The 11,604-nt window shown below is 29.4% G+C and overlaps 1 protein-coding gene across 1 annotated transcript in view; it reads right to left on the reverse strand.

Annotated features, from left to right (window-relative positions):
- LOC127065071 (patched domain-containing protein 3) overlaps window positions 1-11,604 on the reverse strand; it is a 52,187-nt gene that overhangs the window by 38,954 nt on the left and 1,629 nt on the right. Inside the window, exons 3-4 of the mRNA XM_050996946.1 lie at window positions 11,261-11,498; window positions 7,933-8,241 (exon numbers count right to left, since the gene is read on the reverse strand). The gene's annotated coding sequence lies outside the window, so the exon portion shown is untranslated. The remainder of the gene's footprint in view (window positions 1-7,932; window positions 8,242-11,260; window positions 11,499-11,604) is intronic.

Raw genomic sequence — 11,604 nt, forward strand, 5'->3', positions numbered from 1 at the left:
TTTTCTGTTTTTATTTCATTTCATTTCATTTTTTTTTTTTTTTATTATTATTAATTTTAAAACTACAAGCTTTATTAGCAAGATATAAAAAATTTTCGAAAAGGAATAATTTCTTTTTAAAATCCTATCGTAACATAAAATTGGTACAAGGCTGAAACGTAAGAAATATTTCAAAAGAAAAAAATAATAAAAAAAAGAAAAAGGAATTAAAAAAACAACCACGACAACAACAACAACAACAACAACAATAATAATAATGATAATGATAATAATAATAATAATAATAAAGAAAAGAGAAAACGAAAGAAATTAAAGAAATGCGAGGAAACTAAATAAATGTTAACGTAATGAAAAATTTCGCTGATGACTTCTGACGTTGTTGTGGAACGCTGACAAAGATTTATTAAGCGAGTTTATTACACTCGTTGCCATTTAAATGACACGCCTGAGAGCTAGTATTTACGCATGCGTATTACTATTCGAGTTCAATCATATTCGCAAACGCGAAAGGAAAATTCTTTAGGGAGACCCTTGACCAACGTAGTAATTATTACGTCACCCGCGTAAATTCAAACATCTGTTAATATCTACACATTATAATATCCACATATCTACATACGTGAACAATTTAATCGAATCAAAATATATCTATTTTAACCTACTTTTAATTCAATGATATTATTACCGATTCGTAAATTATTCTTATATATATATATATTTTTTATAATTTTATTATTCATAATTTTTATTCCGCAGATAAAACATGAGAAAGAAAAGTGAAAGAGAAGGATGTATTAAGAAAATGTATATATACGAATTACTTCGAAGAAACTATTGAACAGAAGTCGAACGACTTATTTAAAATAAAAAATAAAAATAAAAAAAATAGTAATATTCTTTGAAAGTACGTGAAACGTGTAAAAAAAGAAAGAAAACAGAAGTAAAGGGGAAGAGTGGTAAAAAGAAAAAGGAAAAAAAAATGCAATTAAAAAGTGAATAATAAATGAGATGAATTTCTTTAAAGAAAGTTGTATATAATGACGTTAACTCTCTATCTCCAAATATAAAAAGGAAACGAAATCCAATACTTCGTAGGCATGGTTATAGGAAAAGAAAAAGAGATAGCAAAGCCAAAAAGTGCAATTAAAAAACGAAATAGAAGAACGTCTAACAAACTGGATGGATTTCTTTATTATAGAAAGTTCCCTACGTCGGGGAACTTTTTATAAAAAAGGAAAAGAAGAAAAAGAAAAAGAAAAAAAAAGTAATCTCAATTCTCTATCTCTCTCGAATGAACGTCAAATGCGCAATAAAAGAAGAAAAAAAAGAAGATATAGTATAAATAAAGACAAAAAACGCAATTAAAAAATTAATAACAAATTGATTACTTTGTTGAAAAAAAAATTAAAACAACAACAAAAAAAACAAAAACAAAAAAAAACAAGAATTATTTATAGATAATATATGAATTATTTATAGATAATAAAGAAATCGATTTCTTTCAAACAAAATTCTTTGGTCGAATGAAAAACTACGGATATTAAAGCTCGAAAATGAAAAAGAGAAAGACAGTAAAGAGAAAAAAAAATGGAATTAAAAAATTAATAGAGAATTAAATGAATTTCATTGAGGGGGGAAGAAAAGAAAAGAAGAGAAAAAAGAAACAAATTACCTGTCTCAGCTGTTTACAAATAAGAGAAGGAAATCGAATAAAATTTTTTTGCTCGAATCAATATCGGATAATTTAGATTAAAAGATGAAAGGAGAGATAGTAGAGAAAAAATGCAATTGAAGAACGAATAATAAAATCGGATGAATTTCTTTGAAAGAAAACCGCTGTCTCTCAACTGTTTATGAATAAGGAAGAAATCAAATTTAATTCTTTGGTCAAATTCAACGTCGAATATTTAGATTAAACAATAAAACTAAAGACAAAACCGTGCAATTAAAGAACGAATAATAAAATCGGATGGACTTCTTTTTGAGAACAACAACTCCAACCTCGATTATTTATTTATTTATTTATTTATTTATTTAAATAAATAAGGAAGAATTCCCATTTCAATTTTCTCTGGTAGGAACGAACACATTGGAAATATGTTGGTTTGATAATAGAAATAAAAAAAGAAAAAAAAGAAAGAAAGATAAAGAAAGAAAGAAAGATAGATAGACATAAGATGTTACACAAGAGAGAGAAGGTAAGCAATGATTCATATTTAAATCGGAGGAACGTCGTTGGATATCATGCATTGGTGAAAGAATCTTTACATAGATATATGCAAGAAAGATAGAGATAGAGATATAGAGAAGATGAAAAAGAAAGAAAGAAAGAAAAGAAGGAAGGAAGGAAGCTAGTATACATATGTATGTATGTATACATGTGTGTGTGTGTATATATATATATATTGATAGCAAAGAGAAAAGAGATCAAGACCATCGATCGTCGATATAGTAACATCGTCAACGACAACGACGACGACGATGTCGTTGTCGTTGTCGTTGTCGATTCCGCGTAACCGATAAATTAAACTCTCGATATCTCTTCCGGTTTGAAAGCACGCGAATCGTGAGCACCAGCTTCGTCTTATACATATATATATACATGTATATATATAATATGTATGTGTACACATACATATGAATATATCGTTGAGATATCGAGTTTTGAGTTTGTAAGGAGCCCGGTCTGGTGGAACGAACCGAGTCACGTAACCGGAACGCACTTTGTGTGTTGTTTTCTTCTCACAAGTGGCGCTTTGAATCTATCTAGAAAAGAGAAATGATTCGTACTTTCTGGATAAATTAATTTAACACGAGACAATTACGATTTGGTACAGGAAATCTATTTTCATCTTGTATATATATATATATTTTATTTTGTATATAATCTTTTATGTATTTCATTCTTTGTGTTCACTATAGCAAAAGATAGAGAAAGAAAAATGTATAGAGAATATTTGAAAAATAAAAGTGAATAAAAAGGTGCGATAGTTTAAATGAAACAGTTACAATAATAATACAAACATATGGGGAAGGTCGTCGATACTGTTCCAAATGCGAAGAAGCGATCAAAAAAGAAAAAGGGACAAAAATAATGGAAATCTTTCGATCGAATTTAAAAAGATAAATAAACAAATAAATAAAGAAATAAAATAAAATAAGTCAATTAAACAAGAAATGGATCACCTTGTTTAATTGCAACGATTAAGAAATTATGGCGAAGGTCGATATTGCGCCAAGTGGTAGAAGACTACGAAAGAGAGAAACCAGAAAAAAGAGGAGAAAAGAAAAGAATAATTAATATAATAGGAAACAAATAATTGGAAATTTTCCAATTGACTTTCGTGGAAAAGTCAAAATGAAAAGCGATAAACGAATCGTCTTGTTTGTACACAATTTGATTAAATAATTAGTAAGTTATGATGTAACTTATTAAATGCCAATAAAAAATATATATATATAATAGAAAAAAATTATTAATATTTATCAAAAAATATTATTAAAAATTTTCTCTCTCTCTCTCTCTCTCTTTGTTCTTCATTGCTTTTTTAATCTGGATCGATGTCAGGAGCCTTATAACATCTAGACGCTTTCAAGGGCCTCCTCTTTCTCCTACTCTTCTTCCACCCCTATCATTCACCTCTCTCTCCCCATCCTACTTCCCTTATCGTTGCATCGTGTAAACTTACACGATGTTATTAAGCAACGTAAGAACATTTATCGAACGTTATACACGCGCACAGAAATACACACAGTGTGCCAATACACTTCGTCGGCTAAAGTGAAAGCCATTTTCAACGTTACGACGAAGCTGACGTGAGAGAATAAGAGAAAGAGAATAAAAAAAAGAAAGAGAAAAGAACAACAATAACAAAAAAAAAAAGAAAATCGATTGAATTTAATCACGTTAATTATTTTTTTTCGAATTTTCTAAACATGCCTATCAAAGGTCGCGATGATCAATTGATATGCAATTAATATTCTCTCTCTCTCTCTCTCTCTTGATCTTAGAAAATACAAATATCACTCTGCATAATGTCATTCTCTTTTTTTCCAGATTTTACTATCTCCAATGATCTACCTAACTCAAATGCCAAGAACACGGTGATCGTGATATTTACCTTTCTTCTCTAATGACATTCTATTTCTTACTCCCCGATTCATCTAATTTTGATCTACTATAATCAATACGAATGATACCTTCGACGTTCGATTACGAGCCTTAGAAAATCTAACATTAAAGAATTAATTCTCTTATACTTCAATTTTTTTTTTCTTACAGCGTCTCGGAACAAGAATTATATAAAACGTGAAAGTTATAACATCGTTTATACCATTTAACATATCTATTAATAATAAATATGATATCAGTGTAATCTATACTGATATGATTATACTATATTATAAATCATACTTTTCTTGTGCTTCCTCGTCTTCTTTCTTTCTTTTTCTTTTTTTTTTTGTTTTTTAAATCGTGAAGAAAAATTTTGCATTACGAGTGGTAACAATTTCGATGACGATAAAATCAAATAAATTGTCCACAAAAAATATATATATATATATGTCAAATTTAAACGATGTTAAAAATTATAAAAACTTTGTCAACTTGTTACAACCTCGTATTAATACGTTCAAACTTGACAAAAAATAAAATATCGAAAAAATGAATTAAAAGTAACCGAAAAAGTAAACAAAAAAAAATTAATAATAATAATAATAAACAAAAGAGACGAAAAAAGGAAAGAGGAAGAGAAAAAAAATGAAAAAAAGAAAAAAGATGAGAAAATAGAAAAAAGAAGAAAAAAAAAATGAATACAGGTAAACACGTAAAAGGAAAATATTAGATTATAAAGGCTCGACTAACGACGATATAACGGAGGGAGCTTACTATACAAGGCAGAAACTCTGGGTGATTCGTTGCTAGAACAAGCACGACGGGATAATTCCCCTCGGTGTATAACTGAGGTAACAATTTGTTACGGGGTCGTTGTTCAAACGAGTATAAACACTGACGGTTGATTGACCCGACGTCGTCGTCGTCGTCGTCGTCATCGTCGTCGTCGTCGTCGTCGTCGTCGTCGTCATCATCGTCGTCGATACGACGCACATCACCGAGCTGATCGTTCATGTGTCTCTCTCTCTCTCTCTCTTTCTCTTTCTTTCTCAACACTTCTTTCTTTCCTCTGCTTTTTTTTTATTTTTTTATTTTTTTTATTTATTTTTTTTTTTTTAATCGAGAAATCGTAGATAAGGAAAATAGATGAAAGAAGAGGAGGAGGAAGAGAAGGAAAAAAAGAAAAGATCAAGAGTAATCTCTCTCGTCCCTTGTAACTATTCAAAACACTTTCGCTTTCGACAGTGACTTCGACTTTTCTTCTTCTTTTTCTATCTTTTCCTTTTTATTGTTATTCTTATTCGTTAAAATTTATCCTCAAGATCTCTGATGATGAAACCACATCGTCGTTTTCGATACAAACTACCATTTTGTTTCCTATATCACATTTCATTTTGATTTACACAACGTTATGATCACAAGAGTGATCTTAAAAAATCAATTATTTATACTACGTTATTTGTGGAGTTAAATTTATAAATTAATTAAAACATGTTCCTAGACTTGTCGTTTTTATTATCTAAAAGAAAGAAATTAGACTAAACTATCTCCCATACCCTTCTCGTTTATCTGTGATAGTATTAACAATTTGAAATTAACGTATCATTTAAATATTGTTTTAAATATTGCTAGGGACTTTCAGTTTGATCTAATAAACGTAATATTCTCTATCCTTCAAGATCCTACTTGATCATTCATTTTCAAAACAACAAAATGGCAGATTTCATTTCTTAACAATATTTTTTTAAGAGTCTTCTATCTTCTTCTTCCTCTTCTTTTTTTTATTTTTATTATAATTATTATTATCTCTATTAACAGCTGGTAATTTATTGTTGTTTGAAATTCTTCGCTCGCTAGATCGAAAAAGATCGAATGATATATTAAATATAATTGTATATAATTTTTGTCGAAGAGATTTAACTTTTGACTAGTTAATTACTATCTTACTAGAATAATGTAATATGAAAATTTCATCATTTCCACGTTCGCTTTCTATTAATAAATGCGGGAATAGATCAACTAGTTACTTTACTAGTCAGTAGTATATTCGTAACGCGTTTCTCTCTAAAGCGATTAAATCGTTCGAACTAATTCCATGATCTCGTCTAACCTCAAAAATGATTAAAGTGTTACGTTCGATCGAATCGATGATTTCCATTATGGAGAATTTTCAATAACGTACTACGATACTCAAACTAACATCGAGACGATTTTTTCTAACATATTTTGTAAAGAAATAAAGAAGAAATATTACGATTGAAAAATAACCATAATTTCGTTCGATGTTGCGTGAAATTTGATTATCGATATTTTGTCTATCTCGCAAATTAAAAAACAAAGAAAGAAAAAGAAAGAAAGAAATGTGAATTATAAAAAACAGAAAAAAGAAATAACATTATAACCATACCTGTTCTATAAATAAAACAATGCGAGTTATAATATTAAATAGAAAAAGAAAAGGATCACGACTGTTTCGTAAACAAAACGTTGTGGATTATATAAAAATAGATGAAGAAATAACAGTGATTTCACAAAACGTGTGAGATGAGGTTAAAAAAAAAAGAAATTAAATAAATAAATAAATAAATAAAGGAAAAAGAAACAAAAAGAATATAAAACAAATAATGCAAGTAGATAATTGCGATTGGTGAAAAATATTTCATGCTATTCGATGGCTGAGCAACGAACTCAGCCGCACATCGTGTTGAATGTGTTCTGATTTTACTGCTCTGCTGCATCTCCCCAGTAACTTTCGAAAATTCTTTTAAACTCGCATTCTTTTAGTACTTATATCGATGGGATGATAGATCCTTCTCAATCTTTAATCGAATATTCGTTAACAAGAATAAATTGATCGTTGGATCATCGATCGATTATTCGCTTTTCTTTTACTTCTAAAATTCGCCTAATTCATATTCGACGTACACAGATACGTACTTCCGTATTATTTGCAATCTTCTAGAGGGGAATCACCCTCTATAACTTCGACAAGTACTTCTATTTATATAACCACCTAATATATGTCCCATTATTTCGTGATAAATGATTATATATATATATCATATACATGTGTGTATATATATATATATATGTATTGTAGAAATCATATGATTTCATCGCATTCAAACTATCAACATATATCTATACTTACGTAGAAAGAATAAAAAGAATATCAAACGTAATATATATGTATATCCTATTGTATCTAAAAAAAAAAAAATTAATTCTTTTCGACAACTGTAAAATAATCGTGTACGAACCTGTTACAACTCGCACAGGTCACAAACGATATACGTAATATACTTATGATGTTACTTAAAAACGAAGAAACCAAGCGAAACTTTTTCATTGTAGAAACAGTATGTATATATTTGTATACACGTTCTCTTAATGTTCGTCTTTAAGAATTCGTTTCTAAGAAACGAAGACGAAAAGCTTGGGAAAATAAACGGAAAGAAAAAAAAAACAAAACAAAACAAAACAAAAGAACATTGGAAAGTTCGTTTTACGATGCGTCACCGCGAGATGTCACTGGATTCTAGAGAAGGGGGAGGTTTCTTATAGAGTTCTCGGAAAAATAATGTTCGTTAAAAAAATTCGACGAAATCGTCTCTTATTTCTAACGTATCTAAATAAGTTGAAAACAATGTATCGTTTATCTTCGATTCTACGAACGCGATATATACGTGTATGTACGCATTATTAATAAACTAACAAATTATGGGATCTCGTGACGATATACGACGTAAAATACGATAAACTTATTGGATTAAAACGCAAATAGATAGAGTTGCGGTTAGAAATCTGCAGAAACTTACCTCGAGTTTTCGTGTTGATTTCTAGAAGAAGACGAGGAATAAGAAGAAGAGGAGAAAGATGAACGAACGAACGATGTTTTCCAACAGTAGTTGACACTTTCGAAACCGTAATGTCTGCCTTCTTTTTTTTCTTTCTTCTCTCTTCTCTATTAGATCACTTTTACCGGTTTTACTTTTATATCGAGTATCTTCTTTTTTTCTTTCTTCCTTCCTTCGGTCGTTCTACGATTTCTCTTATCACGAATATTCACCTACACGTCTTCCTCGTTCCACGTAATTGCTCACACGTCGTCATCGTTCGATCTAAACCTATGTTGATTAATGTAAAACAAATATAAATTTTTCTCTTTTACCCGATTATTTTCCGAGACTACGGCCGATATCTATCTATCTCGAATTAGTTTGTTCGTCGCGAAAAGCTGGATTCGAACTGCCCGACGCACCGTTCGAGACTCCCGCTACGAAGATCGTGCGTGCTTACATCGTTCAACTTCGGCCGTTTACGTCGGACTTCGGCTCTACGTTCGGTCGTTTCCGCCGACCGGTCTAACGCTCTACGAACAATCGAATTCGATCGTACGCCGCGCGAAATCTACCGCGTATTTCGAAATATGCATGTATGTACCGCACTTCCACGATTATTATTTGTTTATTTCGTAAGAATGAAAGAAGTTTATTTTTTTTCTTCTATTATTGTTTTTATTATTGTTATTATTATTATTATTAATCGTCGATAGTTTGGATTTCGATTGATTACTAAATTAAAATAGAATTTGACGATGAAAATTAATGATCAGTTTACATCGTTAATGTTTACGAAAAAATATTCATTTTTATTATATATATATATGTGTGTGTATACGTATGTATGTATGTGATAATATCGTATAAAAAATGAAGTTATTCACGAAAATATCATTATAATTGAATATGTATTGATGAAACACAAAAAAGATAGATATTATTTTTTATTAGTACTACTTTATAATAATACATATAAGCTTGTTTGTGAAGGATTATTTTTTTATGAATAAATCATTATATAAAGAAGTATATAAGTAATTTTTATTATATATATATATATATATATATATATATATATATATAAAACATCCTAGTATTATAATGTAGTACTACTAAAGAAGAAAAAAAAAGGAATTAGATAATTTATCCAATATACAAATGGTTGGCAAGAATCGATTGGGTAAATTGTAATGCTTCTACATATTATACTAATACGTCGAACGGATGCAATGAATACTGCTACGTTTATACAGTTTGATACTTCCTTCCTAGCTTTCATGAGTCTCCATTGATATGAGAAAGTATATCTTTAAATATATATTGAATATATACATCCTTATTCGAGTATTATCATATAATTAATCAATAATAAAAGAAAAATAATTTTAATAAAAAGAGAAGAAAAAAAAAGTATGTTTACAGGGCAAAAGAAAATGATTGAATCATACGTAAAAGTAAAAGTTTCGCCATTGAAAAATTGTATCCTGTTTGAAGGTAGACAACTCCTCTCACTCGTTTCAAAACGTGTAACAAGATCCTTATTAAGAAATTACGAAGGACAAAATTAATAATATGCATGAATAAGTTCATAGATGTATTATAAAATAAATAAAACGATCAAAAGTCGTTCGATGCATCAATTGGACTAGACAGTCAATAATATTCACGTTTTTTTAATTTTATATTCTAAATAAACAATATCGTTATTTTTCAGTAAAAGAAATTTATAAGCTTTTTGTCAATAAATTTGTCACTATCTACTACATTATTAATTATGATAAAGATTTGTTAAATAATTATTAAAATATAATAGTTACAATTGTAAATAATATCAATAATATGATTTATATATACATATATATACAAAATATTATATTAAAATATGATCATATTAGCTAATCCAAAAATATAATACAATAAAGTTGAATCTCTATTGCAACAGAATCTCTATTGCATTTTACTGATTATTTAGATATATAAAACAATACAATTTTTTACGATTCAATAGAAGAAAATTTATTACAAACGTTAAAACTCTCATAATCGATAATTATTACGTTTTATTATCGGTATGGAAAGAAAAATATAGAACGATTTTGAAAAGAAACGAAAACGAAAACGAAAATGAAAACGAAAACGAAAACGAAACAGTTTTCTTTTTTCTCTACCTGAGCAGGTATACGTTCTTTAAGTAAAATTCTTGGAAGATAGATCAGGAAAATTCGTGAAAACAGAATACACATGATCATGGACCATGTAGAAGATCTATACAACATGCTCACAGTAGGTATAATGGAAGAGTTCCAAAGGTAAAAATTTTATGTTCTCTTTCTTAACTGGACAAAAAAAAAGAAAAGAAAAGAAAAAAAAAAAAAGGTCCCTCCAGTATATCTCGATGGATGATCCTTTTGAGACAAAGTCTATTCGTATATATAAGATCCTTTCCTTCTTTTTTTTATATCCTGCAAAAAAATTCGACTTGGCTGAAAGATCTTTTTATTATTATCGATAACGCGTTACCATCGTTCTAAGTTATCCTACCATTCTAATTCAGACTTGCCATCATTCTTACTTTTCGAATGAAACGACGATAACAAGTTGAAATTCTCGTTAAAGAGAGAAATTACATGACCACGAATGAATCAATTTCGCGGTTAAACATAATTCACTTGCGCTCTCAAAAGCAAATTGAAAACGAGCGTACTTGCGTTCCAATTTATTTTTATCTAAAGCTTCGACAAATTCGGGTCAAAGAGAGGAAAGAGAGAGAGAGAGAGAAAGAGAGAGAAAGAAAAAAAGAGAGAGACAGAGAGAGAGAGAGAGAGAGTCGTGATGTTTGGTTGGAGATCGAGATACACTGGCTAGAACTGTAATCTTAGCCTTATTATTCAATAAACCTTGGCTGAGACCTTCGTGGTAGATCGTCGGTAAATCTCATCTGAAAAGAAAGAGAGAGAGAGAGAGAGAGAAAGATATAAAAAGAGATAGGGATAAAAAGAGATGAAAGTTTAACAGGCCAACGAGCAATACAACCCCTTTCGATTCTTTGCCGATCAAACGAGCAAATGCTTTATCAAAAGACTTTCTCCTCTTTTCGATACGAAACTCCATTTCGAGAAATAACTAGTAACTAATACTTTTGTAAAGCTTTCGAAATTATACTCAGTTCTTTACTCAATCTCCGATTTGAACTTTACACAGACGGAATCAAGAAATCCAAACTATTTCCTTCATTCATTTCGTCCTTTCATAAAATTAATACATTTATTCATAATCGTTTGAAGAAAATCTAAAATAATTATACCTGATTATGACGTTTCAAAATATTAGTTCAATCATAACGACAATAATTTTGTCAAGGCCGTGAGATCAAACTCGTTGATGTATGTTCATCGTGATGATAATGATAACGAGAGTAAGGCAAAGTGCGGGCTCTTGACAACGTAGAAATCCTTGAAAATGTAGCTCAAAGACTCTACCCTCTGATAACTCTTGATGCAATAATGGTTAAAAGATGGATGCATCATCGTTTAATTACGTTTCTAAAAGAAAAAAGAAAAAGAAATAGAGAACAAGTGGAAGAAGATAAGAGCAAAAAGTAATTGTAATTATATTGTAATCTTACTAATCGCAATAATTTTTTTTATC

The sequence above is a fragment of the Vespula vulgaris genome, chromosome 7, assembly GCF_905475345.1.
Source record: "Vespula vulgaris chromosome 7, iyVesVulg1.1, whole genome shotgun sequence".
NCBI lineage: Eukaryota > Metazoa > Arthropoda > Insecta > Hymenoptera > Vespidae > Vespula > Vespula vulgaris.